Below are 23224 nucleotides of genomic sequence, written 5' to 3'. Positions count from 1 at the left end.
AGACATGGAAAGGAAATGGTTCTCTTCTTCCTACCTGACCTTCCCATTTTGTTTTTCTGCGTGGGAAACGAGCTGTGCCACCAGATATTTTTGTTTCACGGAAATCTTTAAACATTGCAATCAGGCTCTTATAGAAAAGGAAGAATTTTTCTTCTCCCCATCCTCTAAATTGTTCGCAGTATCTGTTTTTCCTAGAAGTGTAAATGGGTGCTAAGTATACAGACAAGGACCAGCCACTACTAAAGACTGAGTTCCATTTACATGTCCCCCTTGTTCCACCTACAAATTTTAGACATTTCTCTGGGAAAAAAACCTCTACTTTAGTAAACCTATGAGAAGTAGGAGTGTAGCATTTGAGTCTACCACAGCTCATTTTCAAGAACATATGTTACCTAGTCATACTTCAAGGTTTTAAAATATGTTCAATTTCACGGCTCTTCTCTGCGTGCGGGACTCGGTTGGAAGGTCAAATATGGCGGGCTCTTTGGGGTTTGGGAGGTGTTCATTTTCTTTCCCTCTTTCCCCAATTTCTCTCTCATACCTCATCACTCCAGACCATCCTTGACTGTCCCCTGCACTTTTATTGTTTCTTTATTTATGGTGTTTCCCCCCTGCTAGTTCCCTTCTCCCCAGCATCATCGGTCCAGAGCCTATGAGTTGCATTGTGTCCTTTGGAAAGTTGGAAGAAACAACCTAGAAAACTTTGATAACCACAAAGTGGCTGTCTATTTTCTGTCATTTGTACAGTAAGAAAACTTTGATACCAGCGTGACTTTTTATCCAGTACTACTACCTAAAGCCAACCTGATGATTTCAAATGCAAGGTTTTTGACCAGCATCCTCTTCATGATTCTTTTTGTCTACAATGTTTACCACTCACCCTTCAACGTGAAATGCAAAGTTCCTAGTCCTTTCAGGCACTCTGAGTGATGCCAGATGAAGGCGGGTGTTACCTACAGACTCACACATTAACTCCCTGGGTTAGTTAATTAATGGAGAAAATCTAGAGAAAGCAGAAACTGTGCCTTCGCGCCCCACCCCCCACCCCCCACCACACACACAGCACAGACCACAGGGCAGCCGTCCGCTGAGGACAGTGGTAACTGAGGCAGCAGCACGGTCACAGATGGCCCACCATCCTAACAAGTTCCTGGCACATGGCAAGGAGGCTTGAGCAGAAGGCGGCAGACAGATTTGTTCCCAAATACACGTGAAGCCCATTCTTGGGGACAATCAGAATTAAGTGGAGGAGGAGCAAAGATGAGAGAGAACTGGAATATCGCTAGACTTGGTTAATATCACTAAGGTTACCTCATTGATGCACACACACTGGCAGACCATCTGCATTACGAAAGTAAGGTGTGTGCATGTGTGCATGATCAGTCATGTCCAGCTCTTTGTGATCCTGTGGACTGTAGCCCACCAGGCTCCTCTGTCCATGGCATTCTCCAGGCAAGAATACTGGAATGGGTGGCCATTTCCTGCTCCAGGGATGTTCTCAACCCAGGGATAGAACCTGCGACTCCTGCATTGACAGGCAGATTCTTTACCATTGAGCCACCTGGGAAGAAGCCACAAAGGTAAGCGCGAAAGAGCATCTCTAAAACTGGCCTCCTAAAAAAATAAAAAAATAAAAAATAAAATAAAACTGGCCTCCTTAACCTGCATTTCCTACTCTTATAAATGGGACAACTGTCCACCCCTTTTTTCCAACCCAGAAAGAGAGGGGAAAACCTTCACTTTCCCCTCTACCTCCCCTCATATCACTTAAGGTAGACTCCTAAGAGTTAGTCAGATGGATGAATGAAGGGGTGGGAATATCACCAAGTCTAATAGATTCTATTTCTATTCACTTCTCTTCATCCCTTCATCAGCTGCTGCCCCATTGAATCACCATAGTTTCTCTCCTAGATTAGTATAAATAACTCCTACGTGGTCTTCCAGCCTCTAGGTTTCCTTTAATCCAATTCATTCTATGTACTAGAGTCCAAATGACATTTCTAAAATACAAATAGAATCAGTAAATCTTTTACTTACTAAATCCTTCAATGGGTCCTCCATACTCCCAATGGTAGAGTCCAGACTTCTTACCATGACTTACAGGGTGTGACATAAAGGGGAACCTTTTTCCTCCACAGCCTAACTTCTCAACACTCCCTATGTCCACTCTGCATTTCAGACACACTGATGTACTTTTCATTTTCTCCTGGGTTCCGTTCTCTCCTTCTCAGGGCCTTTCCATGAGCTTCTTCCTATTTTATCTCTTGTATCCACTCACCCCAAACTCCTCTCTTCTGTACTTAGCCCTTTTCAACCTTTTAGTCTTGGCTGAGATGTCTCTTCCTCCAGGAAGTCCTCTGTGACTGTCCATAGTTGAGTCCAATATCTCTCCATAATTCTCACCTATCTGTTATTTCCTTTTCATGTCTTACATAGAGTTGACTATTCCACTAGCCGATCAATTCCATGATGGTAGATATCTGGTCTCTTATTCATAGTCATGGCCACAAACAAGCCCAAAGGAAATTCTATCCGAATGCATGAATGGAAACTTGGCCTCCTGAATGACTTCATTAACTTTTGTTCTGATGAGGTTATAGAAACTGAAAGCAAGGATTCTTTGTTACTCATTCCTGCAAAGTATTCTGCCAATGCCTTTCATATGCATTCTTTAATCTTCACGTTCTTATTCCCATTTTGTAAACAGGAGAACTGAGGCTCAAGTTGCCCTGAGTAACACTAATGCTAATGAATGGTCCCCTCCAGTCTGTTTGACTCCTGGAGCCAGCTCTTTCTATCCACCACATGGCCCCTTGCTGCCTTAGAGTAGGGGAAATAAAATTTAGTCTTAAAAATGAATAGCTACCTGGAGAAGGAAATGGCAAACCATTCCAATATTCTTGCCCAGAAAATCCCATGGACAGAGGAGACTGGTGGGCTACAGTCCAAAGGGTTGAAAAAGAAACCAGATACAACTGAGCAACTAAACCACAACAACAAGAGAAGACATTAGCACTTAAGTAAGGATTCAGAGAATATATCACTCACAGAGCATATTTGAGGCAAATCCTCAAAAAAGTTGCCCATCAAGTAAGTTAATCATAACAATAGGGAAAGATAAAGAATAAACAGTGGTAAGCAAAAAACCGTACAACAATTGTAATTAAGCTGTAGTGGATGATGATAATGTGACTGGGAATCTGTGGCTTAAGTGATAGGTAAAGATTCTTGAAATAAAGGAGTCAAGTTTTCAGAGAAAATCTAATAAATGTCCAGAAACAGAAAATGAATGGCAAATGGTAGAAAAACCCTTGCTTTTTCACTGCCTGCCTGTTCATTTGCTTCCTAACCTCCCCTGGTCCATCCCGAGTGTATTTTTCCATCATTGTTAACCTGAAAGTACCTTCCTTTGTGCTGTATTCTTTCTTCTCCAGCTTTAGTGCTGGCTGGAGTTTTCTGCCTTTCTTGCTCTCTCCATGGTGAGAGTCACTGGGTCTCACATTTCTGCTGCATTTCCATTGTCCTTTTCAACACAAATTTTTCTCCTGGTCCTGCTCTGTGATTACTCTTTCCACAGCGCTTTTGCCTGAGCCCAGTTATATCTCAACGTTCATCAGTCATGGCTTGACGTCAGACTACTTAGGGGGCTTCCACTGGCCTTTCAAGGGGCAGCAGACTGCTGCTTTTACCACCCACCCACTTCATCAGCGCTGCTCTCTGCGGGAGAAGTCGCTAGAAGTGCAACTCGAGAAGGGGCGTATACAACTTCTGGGCAATGATCCATTTTGTGTCTGCTGTGATTGTCTTCAGGGTCCTGGGAATCCAAACCAACATACAGACACACACGGTCCCAAAAGTGAAGGGACAATAATACATTGTCATGTGAGGGGCAGAGGCTTTCAAGACTGATGGAGCTCAGTTTGAGGCTCTTTCTACTATTTCTCTATCTATGTGGACTTGAGATGTCATTTGACTTTTCTGTGCTTCAGTTTCCTATTCTGTTAAATAGATAATAATGGTGCCCAGCTCATAAAATGTCTTCCTGGCACAGAGTAAGTCCTCTCCCACGTTGGTCGTGTCGGTGGTTAGGGCAGGGTGGAGGGTGTATATGGAAAAATGGCCCTGAATATAGTCCACCCTCACCCTAGAAAATTGTGAATGTGACTGTTGATGGCAAATGTGACTTTGCAGGTGCAACTATGCTAAGGATCTTGGGATGGGAAGATTACCCTGGAATAATGGATAATAATGCATGATAATAATGAGAGGACTCCATTCCCCTCAAGGGAACTTACAAGGGTCCTTGTAAGAGGGAAACAGATAGAGACTTGACCGCAGAGGAAGGCCACGTGACCACTGAAACAGAGATTTGAAGATGCTGGGCTGTTGGTTTTCAAGTGGAGGGAAGGTGGGTGAGACAAGGACATGGACCCTTTGCCTAGGACTTCCAGAGGGAGCTCAGGGCTGCTGATAGCTTGATTTCAGCCAAGTAAATCAGTGTGGACTTCTGACCTCCGGAAGTGTCAGAGAAGAAATGTGAGCTGTTTGAAGCCACCGAGTGTGTGTCATTTGATACAGCAGCCACAGGAAACTAATACAGTGGTGATACTTCGGGAAATGAAAGACGACTCCAGTAAAGAAAGGGGGTATTGCAGAGACTGCTGCATGCTGAGGGAGGTGGGGAGACCCTCTGAGTATTAGCTGTGCGCCTGAAATGTGGCCGGAGATGCTGCAGTGCCTGTGTTAAAGGAGGGCCAGGAGAAGAAGGTGGAAGGGTGTCGGCCGGGTGGGGATTTTAGGCATACCCAGAAGAGAGGTCTTGTGGAGATGGAGGTGGTGAGTGGTGGTCGAGGGTGGGATGTGGTGGGCGGGGAGGGTGCGGAGCAGAGGGTGGAATGCCCTGCTCAGCAAAGAGTGTTCGGTTCAGAAGAAAGCACGGATGGTTGCGGGAGTTCCCTGAAAAGGGGGAAGAAAGGTGGACTTGGAACAGATCCACAGAAACAAAAGGACCCATTTTCTGTTGTTCTCAGCGCCCTTTACTGATACTAAACGGCAGTCCAAAAAAGGCATTTTGAAAAAGACCTGCTGCGCTTTAAACCAAGTCGAGAGCAGTAGCAGGGGATCCGGTGCCTCCAGTTACATCTCCAGAGGGGCCCCACCCGGACAGGCTCGGTCTGCAGTGAAGTTCTCAACTCTCCATGTATTGTCCGTAATCTGGTGCTTCCGGTAGAACACACTGCCTTTCCTCAAGGCCATGCGTCCACTTATGCTGTTTCCTCTCCCGTAGCACCCTCTTCTCCTCCCCGCGCCCAGCTGGCAGTCTGGACCACCATCCAAGTGTCAGGTCAAGGATGACCTCCTTGAAGCAGCTTCTGTGGTCATTGCACTCTCTAGTATGTATTTTCCAGCAATGCCTTCACTTCATTGCAACCACACTTGAGTGTTTCTTGCTTCCCTCCCCCCACTAATTCCACCTTTCTCTCCAATAAAGATTGAGATCCCTGGGGGCAAATAAGTCTATTAATACTTGCATCTTCTGCTCCCATAGTGCCTGGCATATAGGAAGCCCTCAATAAATATGAATGGTTGCTAAGAGGGTAGATTTTAAACATTCTCAGTGCAAAAATAAAAAAAAAAAATGGTGTTTAAGTGATGTGACAAGCTTTCACCGTACTGAAAGCTATGCTGGTCACCATTTTATAGTATGTAAGTGCATAAAATCAATAGGTTATACTCCTTAAATGACCACAATGTGATACATCAGTTTTAGCTCAGTAAAGCTGAAAACAGCATACACACAGAAGAGTATATGAGGGGGCTTTAAGAACAAAAAAATAAATGTGAATGGATGAGTGGGTGGATTTATTAATTGTATCCAGTGGGCAGTTATCATGGAGTAATGAAAATCATAAAGTTCATGAATTCTAGGATCAGCATCTAGAGAAAGTAAGGTTTTCTACCCTATTGTTTCAAAAACGAGAAATTATAAGAAGAAATAACACCAGAACTGTATAAAAGAGGTATTAATTAATCCCCTTGCTGTCTGTTGTATGGTTCAAACAACTCGAAATCTGAGCTAGAATTCAGAACAAGTTTTCTTGACTTCCAGATCAATTTGCCTTTCTCCTACAATGATTTTTTTAACCGCAATAGGCTGTCCAAAGAGAACACAAAATACCATGTTAAATGTACACTGATTTATTTTCAAGTATAATAAAAACCACAAGTAGATTTTTACCTACTTGCTATATTTCAGATTTGAGGAAAAATTGTGTAAAATTCACAATTTTTTAAAAAAGAGAAATGTGTTCAATGCATGATTTTAATACTGTTGTTTATTATTGCTGCTACTATCTTTTTAATAAAAATGAAAAGTAAGAGCAGTAGCCAAAATGTCATGTTCATATTTTGAGTAAAATAAACATACATGAATAGACTCACAGATATAGAAATAAAACTTGTGGTTACCAAAGGGAAGAGAGAAGGAGCGAGGGATAAATTAGAGGTATAGGATTAACAGATACAAACTACTATATGTAAAATAGATAAACAACAAGGATATGCTGTATAGAACAGGGAATTACACCCATTGTCTTATAATAACTGGAAATGGAGTATAATCTGAAAAAATACTGAATCACTGTGCTCTACACCTGAAACTAACACAATATTGTAACTCAGCTACGTTGTTGTTGTTTAGTCGCTAAGTCATGTCAGACTCTTTTGCACCCTCCAGGGACTATAGCCTTATTAGGCTCCTCTGTCCATGGGAGTGAGTTGCCGTTTCCTTCTCCAGGTGATCTTCCAGACCCAGGGATCAAACCCTGCATTAGCAGGCGGATTCTTTACCACCAAGCCACCAGGGGAGCCAGCTCAACTGTACTTCAATTATATCAATTATATTCAGTTATCTTATAGGCATTAAATACATTACTAATAAATTACCAAGTGATTAAATATCTACAGCATCTACCCACAGCAAGCAATTCAAAAGGCCCAAGTAGTATGTCCAAGCCTCAAGTTTAACTTAGAAACTACTTTATCCTTATTCTACATCTTTTGAAAGGATTTTGTAAACTTTAAATTGCATAGTTAATAAGCTCTAAGAGTTTACTCACTAGTGTGAACAGGAAAGGTGCTTCCCAGGTGGCGCTAGTGCTAAAGAACACACCTGCCAATGTAGGAGACACAAGAGACGCAGTTTCAATCCCTGGGTCGGGACGATCCCCTGAAGGAGGGCATGGCAACCCACCCCGGTATTCTTGCCTGGAGAATCCCATGGAGAGAGGAGCCAGATGGACTGCAGTCCATGGGGTCACATAGAGTCAGACACAGCTGAAGTGACTGAGCATGCACACATGCATGTGAACAGGAAAAACTTGCAGCTTGCTACCGGATTGGGTGATGGTGGGGAGAAGTAAAATTCTGTCCTTCCCTCATGCATCAAACATGTAAAATGTGAACACTTTTGTACAAGGCAATCGTGGGCGATTGTATCGTAGGCGATACAAGCATGTGTACCAACCATGCCCAGTTCTGTGCTTTACAACTGCTGAGAATTTCTAGTCTTTTTTGTTTATAAACCACACAATGGACTGATTCTTAACATCTCAAAGACCCTGGCCAGCATGATTAAAACTGATGAACTGCTTTAAAATAATTGCCTTGAAAAGAGACCAACTAACATTTTAATATTTCTTCAAGTTAATATTGAAGTTAATATTTAAGTTATTGACTTAAATTAACTTCAAGTTAATATTGAAGTTAATATTTAATATTTCTTAAATATTTCTTCAATGACTTCAAGTAAACCAGTAATATTTTTAGTCTCTCGTGTTACTCTGGAAAACTCAGTTGTTTTACCCACTTGCTGAAACTTTATCACAAACGGTTGGCTATTATTCTAATATGGTTCCTATCTTCTCTCTCTCCTCTCTGTGGTTTTAACTCAATGGCTCCATCCCAATCTATATTATTTTAAAGTTACTAAGAAATTAGATGTCATCAACTAGTAATGTACTGGTCTTTTTTTTTTTAATTGTCTCTTCTAAACTACCAAGTAATCTAGAGAGAGGAAGAAATGTATTATATTTGCACATGACTTTTATAAGCTGGGATATTTTGCTTTCTCAAAACAGAATTCTAAATCAAGTCTTAAGATTTTTTAAAAATTTGAAATTTTTGAAAGTTTTATTTATGAAGAGGATGAAAGTGAAAGTGTTAGTCACTCAGTCATTTCTGACTCTTTGAGAATCCATGGTCTGTCCATGGAATTCTCCAGGCAAGAATACTGTAGTGGGTTGCCATTCCCTTCTCCAGGGGACCTTCCCGACCCAGGGATAGAACCCGGGTCTTCTGCATTGCAGGCAGATTCTTTACCATTTGAGCTAACAGGGAAGCCCTGTTGTATGAAATATAATATTAATAGTATTCATTGCTTGGCCAAATTAATGTATTCACACAGAGTTAAAAATCACATACAAATCGAGTTGAAGGGACCGTAAAAGGAAATAGACTTAAATATCATCTATGTCTAAGTGCTTCATTTCTATAGAAAAGAAATAAACACTCTAAGTTACTGAGAAGGGAGAGCTAATTCATTATAGCAGAGGTTTAAACATAAAAGGGAAAGGAGAAAGACAATAACATAGGTTTGGATTTCGAAATCCTATTATATCATAACACCCCAAATTGGGAAGATGGAAAACACATCTTGAAAACCTAGTCCACACACACTTGCCTCTCCCCTCAAAAATCCCACTGCTGTTTTATTAACACACTTTTTCACATGGAGCAGTTGGATCTAATGAGAGGCTAAATCTTGCCTTTGTGTTCAAAATTGACTTATTTTTCCCCTCATTCTGAGTTCTCCTGTAGCCAGCCTCAGGACCGCGAGAGCCTCAGAGGCTGCTTAGTTGTTCATCATTAGTATTTATCACTTTTATCAAATGCCACAGGGTGCTCAGAACCATACCTTGCTATTCAGAATAAAATACAAAATCCCTGTACTTGGTGAGGAGGGTGACCCAGACCATTAAAAGCATTCACAGAATCTAAGAAAAGGAAACTACAGGAGTGATGAAACGGTGCATCTGGCAGGCTGACTCTGAGAGGTGGATTCCCAGGGGCCAGGGATGAATGAGTGGCTGAGAACCCTCTCTCCTTCTTAACCTGACCGCCCACCGTGATGGCTCTGGCGGCAGGCTGCCTGGGAGCGGGAGCCAGTGGCGGGCCAGCAGTGGAGTGAGCCAGGTATTCAAGTCACATAGCAGGAGGCAGGTGGAAGTGACTTTCCTCCCCAGCGGGCAGATACTATTCACCTGCCGTCTATGTCACAGCACTCAGGGTCAGGGAATGCTCGACAAAGAAAGAAAGAGAATCTAATCCATTACTTGTATGAGAATTCAGAGCAAACTTCATAAAAACCGAGAATAAGAATGTGACCTGGTGATGTCATACACCCCCACCTTCACACGGACCTGATTTCCTCTTTCACATTACCTAATAGATGCAGTTTCCCAAAGTACATTTTTTAGATAAATAAGGTTGATAGGATCCTAACATAGGTATATTTTTCTGGGTAGGAAAAGGATGCATTTGGTTTCATTTCCTCCCAGTGTCCTAATCCTTCGCTACATCAGCAATGCTGCCAAGATTGGAACACTGATTTTAGTATTTCATACTTTAATTGACTAGAGTTCTCCTGTATATCTACTCAGTTTGAAATTTGGGGTGGCAATATATTTTCAGCTCAGCCTATTTTAATGCTTATCCTAGACTCCGTGGAATCATATGACAGCAGGTTTAAGGTAACAACAACCACTTCTTATTTTTGGAAGGTTGGTATACACAATTATTAAATTGGTCTATACGATCAAGTGAAATGCACTCAAAATCATCTTTATGTTCATTTTTGTAACCACAGTGCCTGTCACATAGCAGGCGCTCAATAACTAGCAGATAAAAGAATGATGAGAGAGCCCATAATTAGAAGGATGAAAAAAAGAAATCTCCATATGCAATCAGAAGAAACTCTTTCTAACCATATTTAAGGTTTCCATTAAATTAATTTCAGTCACTAAAACACAAAATTCAGGTGAGATGCCCTTATACATCCAATGATTGTTACTTGTTCTAAAAGTATATGGGTGAGGAAGAAGAATAAGTTACAAGAAGTCCTCATAACAAAAAAATGTGCCTTTCTTATGTAATGGAAATGGTAAAAGTGGCATTAGAGTTCTGCTTCTTTCTCCAAAGGATATTTTTTAAAAGCACCCACAAATGTCATCCCATCTATTTTTAAGCAAAGTGCTGCTGGATAAACAGCTGATTCGTCTAAACTCAATGGGGAAATTCAACTTTAAGTAAGCTGTTTTATCTCATTGAAAATAAGTGGCACAGAGTGATACAGAACATACGGGTCTTTGCATATGATTATATGTGCATTTTCTTAACTTTAAGTATAAAATTCTAACCCAAACTGAAAAAATAGGAAAGCAAAATATCTTTAATAATAGTTCTTAAAATATTCTAATTTATGATCTCCTACTCAGTTTTCCTCAATTTCCAGTTAAAACGTGTTCCTTAGATTATCTTTGCCAGTGATGGAATAGAACCTATAGATTGAGATCATGTAAAGATGACAGAAATTCTAAAAAGCAAACCTGTATGCTTATAAATTTGTGGTCTTTCCACAGATTTTATTTTTTTAAAGAAAAGTGGGTTTGGAGTTTTCCCCACAGAATTCATATTTTAATAAGATTAATACAGGTTAATGCTGGAAAAATACAAACAGTACAGAATGGTACAGAGTTAAAAGTCAGCCCCCGTTTCCCTGTTTTCAGCCCCTGTTCTCCCACCACCACTTCCTAAAGATGACCACCACTACTATCATTTTAACATTTTCCTTCTCATATTTCTCACAGATATTCAAACTCAAAAATATATGAATATGTATGTGTGTCACATACTATTCAGCATGTGACCATTCTACTTTATAAAATATACAGTTGACCCTTGGACAGCGTGGGGGTTGGGGCACCAACCCTCCACGAAGAAGAAGATTTGCATATAATTTATAGTCAGCTCTCCCTCTAGGTGGTCCCTCCATATCTGAGGTTCCAGATCTTTGGACTCATCTGGCTTCCCTGGTGGCTCAGTGGTAAATAATCCGCCTGCCAGTGCGGGAGATGTGGGTTCAATCCCTGGGTCAGGAAGATCCCCTGGAGAAGGAAATGGCAACCACTCCAGTATTCTTGCCTGGGAAATCCCATGGATAGAGGAGCCTGGCAGCCTATAGTTCGTGGGGTTGCAAAAGAGTTGGACACGACTTAGCAACTAAACAACAAATCACAATCATGTAGTTCTCTAACATTTACTATTGAAAAGAATCCACATATAAGTGGATCCATGCAGTTCAAACCCGCCTTGCTCAAAGGTCCAACCATGTGGGTCTTGTCTGTTAGTACAGAGATCCACCCTGTTTTTTTGTTAGGAGTTATGACATGCTTCATTACATAGATGTGTTCATTCATTTAGCAAACGTTTAATGCTCATATACCGTATGCTGGACACACTTCCAGACATTGAGAATACAGAATTGGACAAAACAAAATCCCTGCCTTCAAGAAGATCAAATTCTACATGTTGAGGAGCTGGCATATTTACATACATAGATTAATTCCTTAATCTGTCTCCAGAATATACAAACAGCTCATTGTCAAAAACACTAACAACCCAAGTGAAAAGTGGGCAGAAGGTCTAGACTTTTCTCCAAAGAAGACACATGGGCAGAAAGCACATGAAAAGATGCTCCACGTCACTCATTCTTAGAGAAATGCAAATCAAGACTACAATGAGGTTATCATGTCACACCTGTCAGAACGGCCATCAACAAAAAGTCTACAAACAATAAATGCTAGAGAGGGTGTGGAGAAAAGGGAATCTTATATTGTTCGTGGGAATGTAAATTGGTACACCACTATGGAGAACAGTATGGAGGTTCCTTAAAAAAACCACAAACAGAACTACCATATGACCCAGTAATCCTATTCCTGGGCATATATATCCAGAGAAAGCCATAATTCTAAAAGATACATGTACCCCAATGTTCATTACAGTGCTATTTACAATAGCTAAGACACAGAAGCAACCTGGATGTCTATCGACAGAGGAATGGATAAAGAAGATGTGGTACACACATACAATGGCATGTTACTCAGCCATTTAAAAAAAATGAATGAAATAATGCCATTTGCAGTAACCTGAATGGACCTAGAGATTGTCATATTAAGTGAAATAAGTCACACAGAGAAAGCCAAGTATCTTATGATACCATTTATGTGTAGAATCTAAAAAAATGATACAAAGGAACTTATTACAAGACAGAAATAGACTCACAGACTTTGAAAATAAACTTATGATTACCAAAAGGGAAAGGAGAAAAGAGAAAAATTAGGAGTTTGGGATTAACATAAACACACTTATCATATATAAAATAGATAATCAACAAGGCCCTTCTATAATAGCACAGGGAACTCTGCTCAGCATTCTGTATTAACCAAATGGGAAATGAATCTGAAAAAGAATGGATATATGTATGTGTATAACAGAATCACTTTGTGTACCTGAAACTAACACAACATTGTAAATCAACTATCCTCCAATAAAAAATAAAAATTAAATTAAAAAATACGTGGAAAGAAACGTCATTCATTATCACCCTTTTAACTTTTTACAAATGCTGCCATAATGAATTGCCCATTAATCTTTAAACTAATTCATCAGTTGAAGATATTGCAGATATTATTTTTATACATTCAGTCTTTCAGTCAGTGCTTTCTTTATGTCATCAACCAAGAAATGGGCTGTCAATTTTTCATTGTGAGTTAAAGTAATACAATTATAGAATTTTTCCAAATTCTCTTTCATAAATCCACATCCTCAAGTACCTTGTGCTCAGCTGCTAAGTCATGTGTGACCCTATGTGACTCCATGGACTGTAGCCTGCCAGGCTCCTCTGTCCAAAGGATTTCCCAGGCAAGAATACTGGAGTGGGTTTCCATTCCCTTCTTCATCAAGTACCTTGAAAGATATTAAAATTTTATCTTAATTGAATCCTCCTGGATTAGCCTAGGTTAATGCTTCAAACGGGAAGCAGGATAGAGATTCTAGTTTCTCTCTACTATGATTGACTCCACATGCTAGAAAGTTCTGATTTAAACATTTCATGATACCCAAATGCCTCCCAGACATAATTTTTATGTCTCCTTTTTGTTTCCATAATATAAGAACAAAAGAAGGATGTTTTGTAGATAAAAACAAATAAGTGTATTTCTCTATAGAAAATTCAAGAAAAGTATACCTCCTGCAAAACTGAGCAGAAAATCAATTGTTACTTATGTGATTCTTGTTCGAAGAGCCATCCCTAAAACACCCGATGGGGAAAACTACTTCTGGGTTATTGCCTCTGTGCCCTGTATTATGTATTAAAACTGAAATCAGGTCAAAATTTATATCTAGAAGCACTTTGAACCAAAGAAGAAAAGAAATATTCCCTTTTCTGCCTCTTCCTACCCCACAAGGTCCCACCAAGCCCCCCAAAATATTCTCTTGTTAGGAACTTTTTCCAGTGATATTGGAATATTTGACTTGTTTGGGGAGAAACTAGGAAGCCACTTAATTTTCTTTCTTATTTAAGAACTATGTCCTCTTTAAAAAAAAATTCTCTGTGGACACCCTGACACAAAAGAGTGTATTTTGTTTTGTTTTCTGGAAGTTGTCCAAGTCTGTCTCAAGGGGAAAAATAAAATAATTACTTTTTGCCAAATGGAATATCATAAGTAGAGCTTAATTTAACACTTTTCTATTAATTCAAAAATTTTTCCTCTGCACAAACAATTGCAAACTTGAGTGGGAGGTGAAGTGCCCACTCATACAGTGGCAATGAGGTGTACATGAATTACAGAGAGCCAGCGTTGTTACTAGCAGGAAGCTTGACTATCTGAAGAACCCAAATCAGGTCAGTTTGACTCATTACCCAAAAGGTAAAGATCGGGAATAAAAGACACCCCCTCAAAAAAAAAAGTCTTTCTCAAATGAAACATATCTGCATTTTTACTGTCTATAGGAGTTCACAACTTCTGTATTGGAAAAACACCAGTGTTGAATATGAAATGTGGGTCTGTGTCCATGTATGTACATGAGGCAATTCTAGAGACTGAATTCCAGTCACTATTTAGGGATAGAAGGAATCATGGAATGTGCCATTAGCAAAGAGTTTTCTACAAAGATAAATCATTCATTATGTTGAGTAAGATTCTTACTCATGATAGTTTTTATCATAAAACGTTGCCATGGTCTAGGCTCATGATTCAGTGCATGACATGTGATCTTGTATAACAATGTACCTATTGTTATAAGCCAGTGCCACTTCATGTCTCTATTTGCTGTATTTTGTTTGCATAGATTCCTTTGAATGAAACAAATCATGGCATAAGCTTTACAAAAAGTATAAGTTCCCAAAGACTGCATTTTGTTGTGATTTTTCCCATCTACACACAGAAGCTACCCTCCATTTTTGTCCTTTGCATATCCATAGAGGAAGAGCAAAACAGTTTTGCAAATTGTGAAAAGAACTCATGAAGATGAATCATTTTCTCATTTTGTTGAGTTCAGAGGATAAATAGTTGCAGTATGACGAGGCTGAAACCACACAGGTCCAAGAGAAGAGATCTGAATTCTAGCCCAGTTCTGCCACTTACTAGCTGTATAAACTATAATTTACATTTTGGGTTTCAGTTTCCTCATTTGTAAATGATGACATTTATCAAAGCATGATGTGAATAGATGTTTGTCTGAAGAGAAGGAATTGAATTTGACAAACCAAGTAATATACTCAGGTTTTCCTATCAGCAGACATTCTGCAATCTTCTGGGCTTCCCAGTTGGTGCAAGTGGTAAAGAATCCATCTGCAATGCATAAGACGTGGGTTCAGTTCTTGGGTTGGGAAGATCCCCTGGAGTAGGAAGTGGCAACCCACTTCCTACAGTCTGTAGGTGGACTACAGTCAATGGGACCACAAAGGGACAACTGAGTGACTGAGCACACTGCAATCTTTAAGATGCTAATATGAATGGCAACTCTAAGAAAACTGGAAAGTAGAGAGCACCTCCCAAACCTCCTCCATTCTTGGAACCCCCTTCCATAGAGCATTTCTATGGATGAGTGATCCACAGAATATGCTTTGGAATATACCGGGAGAGACAACGGTTTTAGGGTGAGTCCTTTTGGCTGGTCCTGCCATGGTTGGGTGATGAAGCTCTTTGGTCTAACAGTATTCCATTGACCCTGCTATGGTTGCAGTTCCCTGAAGACCACAGAAACAGCCAACTGCCGCTCCCTGGAGTCCACCAAAGACTGTCTTCTGGATGCTAGTTATAAATCCAATCCCCCAAACCCACCACCATGATACTACACCCCCCACCAGCTCCTGCATGCATAGCGCCCCCCAACTCCAAACATCAGATGGCAGACTGCTTCCCTGCCATTTGTAGAGGAGAATCCAGGAATGAAGGTTCCCACACTTACATTCCAACTGATCCAAAACCCGGGTGTAACTCAGGTGATATAATCAAAGACTTCATGAGCACTTTTATTTTGTCTCCTTTTGTTTTATTTTTATTTTATTGGGTAGTCTGCTTGGAACTTGGAATGTAGGCATGAATAAAAGTCTCTGCAGAGGAATGACATCTTCCCTCCTCTCTAGTTGCTTACAAATGAGTGGGTGAGACGGATTTGTAAATGAGTGAGTTTAAAATATAGCGATGGTGTTACATTAGTAGTATGTGCGTGTTGTTAAGGTAAATTGTTTTTTTAGGTGAGCTCTACATTTGTTTTATGAAGGCAGGTCATTATAGAATTCTTGAGTTGTGTTTTTTTTTTTTTTTTTTTTTTGGCTGCCCTACTAGGCATGTGGGATCTTAGCTCCCCAATCAGGGATCAAACCCATGCCCCCTCTTTGGGGGCTCAGAGTCTTAACCTCTGAACAGCCAGGGAAGTCCCATTGGTCTTTCAGAATGCAGAAGTCTCTTATTCTGTGTGGTGTGATGTGTAGCTTTTCCTCTACATTTGTCAACAAGAAACAAATATATCACAAATGACCCCCTTGCCCTTAAAAAGCTTGTTAAGTAAATTCACGTGACTGGCAGGTGCTCCGCTAAGCACTGGGTGCAAAGTCCACACAGTCGAAGCTCCCTCTGCTTTGACCACCTCTGCGGGACTCCTGAGCAGCTGGTCAAGGAGCTGATACTTACCTGTAGGTTTTGACCCAAACTAACTCCTAGACAATGAACAAAGCATATACAGCTCACGACTAAAGACAGCCTGCCTATCAACCAGTGGTGCGGGGCCCTGTCTGCCCCTGGAATCTCACACCCGCTGCCCCAGAAGCTGTCACTCAAATTCCCACCTGTGATGCTTGGTTCTGAGTGTCCACCTGGCTAGGCTGGGGACCCAGTTATTTAGTCAAATGCTAATCAAGGTGTCACTGGGAAGGAATTATGTGAATTAATATCTACAATCAGTCGACTAAGGACAGAAGCTTACCCCTGAAAGTGCAGGTGGGCCTCGTCTAATCAGGTGAAAGGCATAAGAGAGAAATTCTTTTCAGAAGCAGAAGAAACTCTGCCTGCAGACAGCAATGTCAGATCTGGCATGCGTTTCCAGCCTGCCAACCTGCCCATCAGATTTCACCCTTGGTCATGTGCAGGCTATCCACAAGGCCATGTGCCAGTTCCTTCAAAGAAATCTCGAGTGATTCTGTTCTGCTCTGAGAAGGTTGACTGAGCTATCACCCCTTACACACAGGTCTCTTGAGAGCCCCCAAGTGCACTGACCATCCCACCCCAAAGCCCTCCCACCCTCAGGCTAAAAGATCCTTGGAAGTATCCCACAGTCCATCACGGTTCAACCCTATCATGAATTAAATAAGCTGTAGGGATTGGCCCCCCATGGGAACTTAACCATCACTTACTGCATGACTTCCATATGAAAATACCTTCTGAATTCCAAAGGATAAGTTTTTACTTAATAGACATTATCTCTATTATATATATATATAAGTTCATATAATCTTTATTCTTACTGTAAGTCCCTGAGTACGTGTTCCTATCCTCATATTATGTTTGAGAATTGTTGTTGTGATTGTTCAGTTGCTAAGTCATGTCTGATGCTTTTCAGGGAGCATACCAGGCTTCCCTGACCTTCACTGTCTCCCGGAGTTTGGTCAAATTCATGTCTATTGAATCAGTGATGCTATCTAACCATCTCATCCTCTGCCACCCTCTTCTTCTTTTGCTTGAATCATGAAACTAACATTCCAGGTTCCTATGCAATATTGTTCTTTACAGCATCAGACCTTCACCACCAGACACATCCACAACTGAGCATCATGTCTGCTTTGGCCCAACCGCTTCATTCTTTCTGAAGCTATTCGTAATTGCCCTCCAGTCTTCCCCAGTAGCATATTGGACACCTTCTGACCTGGGGGGCCCAACTTCCAGTGTCCTATCTTTGTGCCTTTTCATACTATTTGTGGGGTTCTCCAGCAAGAATCCTGGAGCGATTTGCACTCCCTCCTCCAATGGACCACGTTTTGTCAGAACTCTTCTCCATGACCTGTTGGTCTTGGATATCCCCGCATGGCATGACTCACAGCTTCATTGAGCTACACAAGCCCCTTTGCCATAGCAAAACTGTGATCCACGAAGGGTGTGTTTGAGAATATTGGGGTTAAAAGAGACTAAGGTCGCTGGGCCAAAATCACACTTGCTAAATAGTATAGTCACATTTGAACTCAGGTTTACCTGATACCAGACTCCATACTACATTCATTGCACTATGATTCTTTCCTATAAGTGAAAAACTATCTGGTGGCAAAATATTCTGCATGGTGGTAAAATATTCCATTTTCTTCAGTGCCACGTTTGTAGGTGTGCTGGGTGGAGAAGGATTTAGATACAACCTAACATTTATTCAGAGCTTACTATGTGCCAGGAGCTTATTTTAAAGATTCCTTTGGGAATTCCCTGGTGGTCTAGTGGTCAGGACTCTGCACTTTCACTGCAGGGGGCCTGGGTTCAATTCCTGGTCAGGGAACTAAGGTCACAAAAGGTGTGCAGCATGGCCAAAATAATTGTTTTAATCTTAAACATAAAGATAGATCCTGGAGAAGGGATAGGCTACCCACTCCAATATTCTTGCCTGGAGAATCCCCATGGACAGACGTGCCTGGCGCGCTATAGTCCATGGCGTTGCAAAGAGTCAGACACAACTGAGTGACTAAGCACAACACAGCAGATAGATAGATAGATAGATAGATAGATAGATAGATTCCTTTAATGAAACATTTAGGTTGAATTATATATCATTTCTATATCTGGACACTTCAAGATTCTAAAACATGTCATTCCTAATGGTTTTTTGCCCCAGCCCATCTATTTTGGTCATAGATATTTAATGAGTTTTTCTCTCTTGTTCTTAAATGACAGCGGTTTCACACTGACATCAAGTACCATATCAATTAAAACTAAAAGACAGGATTGTTGTAAGGCGAATGAAAGTGTTTTAATTTATTTATTTTAGTTTCTAAAAAATGTTTTGAATCCCACAGCCTCTGGTCCCCCGAGGTTGATATAGAATAACATGCAAATGCCTTTTCGTCTTGTTAATGGTTTCCTTCACCATGCAAAACTTTTAAGTTTGACTAGGTCCCATTTGCTTACTTTTGGTTTTACTTTCCTTTCTTGAGGAAACAGATCCACAATAATTATTGCTAAGACAGTGTCAGAGCGTACTACCTGTGTTTTCTTCTAGGAGTTTTGTGTGTTACATTTCGAGGTGCAAACTACTAGATATAAAATACCTACGTGTACAAGGGTGTAACATACAGCTTAGGGAATATAACCAATATTTTATAACTTTACATGAAGTACAATCTATAATACTATGGAATCACTATTTGTACATCTGCAACTAATATAAGTCAAGTATATGTCAATTTTTTAAAAAAGAACATGCAAATACATTCAAGCATCAGGCTGCCTACTCTCACTCTGCACATATTGTACCAACCCAGCTGATGGCCTGACCTTCTAATTAGGCATCTCCAACCCTGGTCACTGTGTCCTCTGACTCTCAGCTATAGGGGCCCAATCAGAAAGATACTTCTGTTTGTCCTTTTTCTAAAGTTAGAGAGCCACTGAAAAATATTCTTTTATGGAAACACAATCAGTAAATGGAAATGTAACTAAGAGTCAGAGTGCTCTATTCAAGAAGTCTTACTTTAGGGTCTCATAGCTGTCTATCCAACAAGCAAGCACATCTTAAGCATTTACTTTATAGAAGGTGCTTTGGGAGAAACAAAAGATGGATCACATTGTCTCTGATGAATAATGAGCGTGGTGGGCTGTATACTGGATGGTAGAAAAAAGCAGTGTTTTTCAAACCAGTGGCCTCAACCAATTAGTGATTGGTGAAATCAATCCAGTGGGTCACAAGCAACATTATTTTTAATTAAATAGAATACAGTAGAAGAAAGTAGGAAAGGAGAGAGAGTACGTGGCACGCAGAGAGGTTAAGTAGTTCTTTCTTTCAGTAGTGTATGTGCTTGTACTGGTTTCCAAAGTAAGATGTACTTCTTACTGTGACACACAGTCAAAAACTGTTTAAAAGCTCCTGCTTTAAAGAGACAGAAAGAAGAAAACAAAAGCCTTGGGCTCAAGAAGCTTGCAGCTTGCTGGGAAGATAAAGCTCATTAATGAACACAGAACTCTTTGGATAAAGGAGCTCATGACTCAGGGCTAAAATGAACCTTGCTGATTTCGCATCCTCCATGGGATTGTTATGTGTTAGTGTTAGTTGCTCAGTCGTGTCTGACTCTTTGCGGCCCCACGGACTGAAGCCTGCTAGGCTCCTCCATCCATCGGATTTTCCAGGCAAGAATACGGGGGTTGGTTGCCATTTCCTTCTCCAGGGGATCTTCCCAACCCAGGGATCAAACCCAGATCTCCCACATTGCAGGCAGATTCTTTACCATCTGAGCCACCCATGGGATTATGACCAGGAGAAAAATCACCGTGACTGTTCATTACTCCTACATCCTCCTCGAACTCTGGGCCCTCAGACTCCTGGACCACACACCTCGGGGACCCGTCTCAGATGTCCTGCTTGTTCCTCTCTGGTTCCTGAGGTTTCATCAGTGCCCAATGGGCACAGCTCTTGGGCACTTCTCTATTCTGCGTGGGTCACCTCATCATTCTCAGAGCTTTAAATACCATGGGAATGCCCATATCTCGTTTTCTAGCCACACTGTCCGAACTCCTAGGCTTGCATACCCAGGTCCCCATTCAACCTCTCCACTGAGATGTCTCCTGGGAGACATCTGAATATTCCAACTGAATACATCCCCAGATGAACTCCTACTCTCTGTTCCCTATCTGCACCTCCCTTAGGCCTTCTCATCTCAGCTAATGGGAATTCAATCCATCCACTGATGAGGCCAAAACCCTTGGAGTATTCATAACTCACCTTCTCAATGAGACCTTTCGTGACCGTGCACACCCTTCAATACCGCATAGCCCGCCAGGCTCCCTCTTCCACAGGCACCCTCTGGTCCCCTGCCCTGCTTCCTGTTTCTCCATATAACACATTCATAACTCCTCCTACCCTCAATCCCATATCCAAACCATCATTAAGAAACCTACCGGTAGGCTTCCCTGTTAGCTCAGTGGTAAAGAATCTGGCTGCCAATGCAAGAGACACAGGTTCAGTCCCTTTTGCAGGAAGATCCCACATGCCACAGAGCAACAACTGTTGAACCTGTGCTCTAGAGCCTGCGAACTGTAACTGCTGAAGCCCCACATGCCCTATAGCCCATGCTCAGCAACAAGAGAAGCCACCACAATGAGAAGCCAACGCATTGCAACAAAGAGCCCCCGCTGGCCACAACTAGAGAAAAACCTGCACAGCAACAAAGACCCGGCACAGCCATGAAGAAGTAAAAGTATTTTAAAAAATAAAAATAAAATAAAAAATAAAAATAAAACACCACCAGCCCTATCTTATCTTCTCCCTATCACCGCATCCGCCTTTACCTCCACTGTAGTCTGGATCAATGCAAGAGTCCCACACACTGTCCCTCTGACCCTATCGGCCCATACCCTCCTCTAGCTATTCTCAACCAGCACCTGAAGTGGTCCTTTTAAGCCAGAGTGTGTCCCTCTCTCATCAAAGCCTCCAGTCTCTTCCCGTCTCACCCTGAGTCAAAGCCACAGCCGTCACTGGGGCATGCAGAGCCCACATGAACTGCACCCTTCTCCTGCCTGTCGGTCATCACGCACACCTGTGCTCACCTTCCATCTCCTCTCCCTCCACTCCACCCACCTGGCCTCCCCTCAGGACCTTCACTCCTCTTTCATCCTCAGGCCCTCGTCCTGCAGACCTCAGGGCTAATCCCCCACTCCTACCTGATCTTTACCCTGAGGTCACCTTCTCGGTGAGACCTCCCATGACCATGCCCACCCTTCAATACTGCGTATCCTGCCAGGCTCCCTCCTCCACAGGCACCCTCTGGTCCCCTCCCCAGCTTCCTGTTTCTCCATAGCACACTCCATCTAACGTACATTTTATCTTATCAATGTCCATTTTCCTAGTTCCCCACGAAGGCAGATTATTTTTCTGTTTATACATTGCCATGTCCCAAGTGGATAAACAGCACCTATTTCACAGTAATGTGCACTGAATAATAAATATGCATTGGATAAGTGAATGAATACTTTTACAGCATTTTGAAAAAAAGTCACAGAAGAAATGTTTACCTCCAGCTTAACCACTAAGCAAAGGAAAAGAGCACCATCATAAAGCTTGCTTTAAGAAACCTTACCTCAAACCCTGCAATGAGTACTCCAGGTGAACATGCCCTTTCAGTGGACCTTGAACTAGCTTGGAAATCCTGGTTGAGGTAGCTGTTGGATGGATGTATCTATCACTCTTATCTGTGCACAGGCCTTAGTGACAACTCCTATTAGTTCTAGATATCTTGCTGCCTGGAGGACGTGGGTTGAAATACAGGCTTAAAAAGCAGATCCTCAGGAGGCCATTTTCCCATCCAGTGATGATGGAAGTGGAATACTCTGTGTTACACGTGTGCAAAGGACACTTAGAATATTTGATTCTTTCTAGATTCACATAATTTGAAAGATGATGGTATCATTATAAAGGAAACATTCTATTTTGGCCCATTTGAATGCATTACACTTTGAGGTGTTGTAACTGTAACCTGGAATAAAAAGTCCAAACAGCACCAAGATGGAGTAGTAATCAGATAATAGTGGTAAAAAGCAAAAAATTTCTACTTGGGTCTCTTCTTAAATCTATTGAGTTTTCTTAAAAATAGATGTCAGAAAGCTAAGTGAATGATTCACAAGTGTAATAATTTATAGCCTCATCTAAGAAACTTAGTGTCTTCAGCACAAAGAAAAATATTTGCTGAAATTCAATTCAAAACTCATAATTTTGAAGTTAAGTATTAATACTGGAAATGATGGACTTGATATTTTATAGACTCTTAATGAGCTGTAACATTTGTTCCCAAGAAGATTATCAGACTTTAAGTTCTAAGGGTGTGAGAATTCTAAGGGTGTGGATGTGAGAGTTGGACTATAAAGAAAGCTGAGTGCTGAAAAATTGATGCTTTTGAACTGTGCTGTTGGAGAAGACTCTTGAGAGTCCCTTGAACAGCAAGGAGATCCAACCAGTCCATCCTAAAGGAAATCAGTCCTGAATATTCATTGGAAGGACTGATGCTGAAGCTGAAACTCCAAAACTTTGTCCACATGATGTGAAGAACTGACTCATTTGAAAAGACCCTGATGCTGGGAAAGATTGAAGGCAGGAAGAAAAGGGGATGACAGAGGATGAGATGGTTGGGTGGCATCACCAACTCAATGGACATGAGTTTGAGTAAACTCCGGGAGTTGGTGATGGACAGGGAGGCCTGGCGTGCCACAGTCCATGGGGTCACAAAGAGTCGGACAAGATTGAGAGACTGAACTGAACTGAAGTTCTAAGGGAAAAGATCCATGCTCATAGCATTTGACAAGGTCTGGGTTCTCCATGGGCTTCCCAGGTGATGCTAGTAGTAAAGAACCTGCATGCCAGTACAGGA

General features: G+C 41.3%; 1 protein-coding gene and 1 non-coding gene across 14 annotated transcripts in view; both read left to right on the top strand.

The window, feature by feature from the left end:
* Positions 1-23224, top strand: part of DLGAP1 (DLG associated protein 1) — a 750273-nt gene that overhangs the window by 502207 nt on the left and 224842 nt on the right. The window lies entirely within an intron of this gene.
* On the top strand, positions 18084-18156 carry TRNAE-UUC. Its single transcript has one exon. It is a non-coding gene; the product is annotated as a tRNA-Glu (tRNA).

The sequence above is a fragment of the Cervus elaphus genome, chromosome 27, assembly GCF_910594005.1.
Source record: "Cervus elaphus chromosome 27, mCerEla1.1, whole genome shotgun sequence".
Taxonomy (NCBI): Eukaryota; Metazoa; Chordata; class Mammalia; order Artiodactyla; family Cervidae; genus Cervus; species Cervus elaphus.
This window is presented reverse-complemented; position numbering and strand designations above follow the sequence as displayed.